Below are 1,100 nucleotides of genomic sequence, written 5' to 3' on the forward strand. Positions count from 1 at the left end.
CACCGCGCTCCGGCGTGGAGCGGCCCCGGGGGCGGGCGGGGGCCGGGGGCTGCCCGGGGCTGGGCCCCGCAGGGCTGCGGGGTGGGCTCAGAACGGGGCGGTGCTGCGGTCACCGCGGGCCCCGATCCCGCGTGGGCGCCGGGGGGCCTCGTGGGTGTCACCGTCCCGTACCCGTGGGGCGCTGCTCGGACCCCCGTGGGCTCCACTGACGATCCCTGTGGGGTCCGTGCTACCCTGATGCCTGCAAGACCCGTTTGCTCCTGTGCTTTGGCCCATGAGGTGGTAAAAAGTCTCTTCTCAGCTCAGCGTCTTCCGTGGCCAGGGTCTCTGAGAGGTGGGCACGGGCGCCAGGGTGTGGCCACCCCTGGCTAGCACATCTGGTTGGCACCCACACCCTGGTGTCACCTGCCGGGAGTGTCCTCTGCAGCCTCAACCCCAGACCTTTCCAGTGCTTAAGGAGAGGAAAAAACATCTTACACAGGGATCGAGCTCCAATTTTTGCCGGAAAGGTCGCAGCAGCCTGGGGCAGGAGACGGCCCCTCACCCCTTTGGGGGTGTAGGGGCTTGGGGAGCAGTTTAGGGCAAGGGTCTGTGAGCAGGAGGGTGCTGAGTGTGCAGGGCATGAGATCTGGGAATTGCAGGCAGCACTCTGGGGGGTGGCAGGGTGAAACACGGGGCTGGCAGAACTGTGGGAATGCAGAAGCCGGGGCTATGCCAAGGAAGGCCATGAGGGAGGAACCTCTTCCCGCAGAGGGAGAATTACTCCACTTCTCCCCGTTATAGTGTACCTTCTCCTGCTGTTGCCTCCAGCCAGACTGCAGAGGAGATGCTCCAAGAGGTGTTTCAGGCTGGGTGATGGTCAGGAAGTGGGGCTGGCACAGCCTGTGACAGGCACATGACCCAGGTTCATAAGGACCTGACTTATTTGCATCCTGGTGCAATTAAAAACAGACAGTTTGAGTAACAGCCTCATCCTGCAGCTGCCTCACCCCATCCCTGCAGGAATTGCACCCAGGGATGCATGGTGCCGGCTGGGAGAGCTCAGCATCCCACCATTGTGTCCTCTGACACACCACTGCTTCTGCCCTGTTTAATTAGAA

The sequence above is a fragment of the Chiroxiphia lanceolata genome, chromosome 14 (genome assembly GCF_009829145.1).
Source record: "Chiroxiphia lanceolata isolate bChiLan1 chromosome 14, bChiLan1.pri, whole genome shotgun sequence".
Classification (NCBI taxonomy): domain Eukaryota; kingdom Metazoa; phylum Chordata; class Aves; order Passeriformes; family Pipridae; genus Chiroxiphia; species Chiroxiphia lanceolata.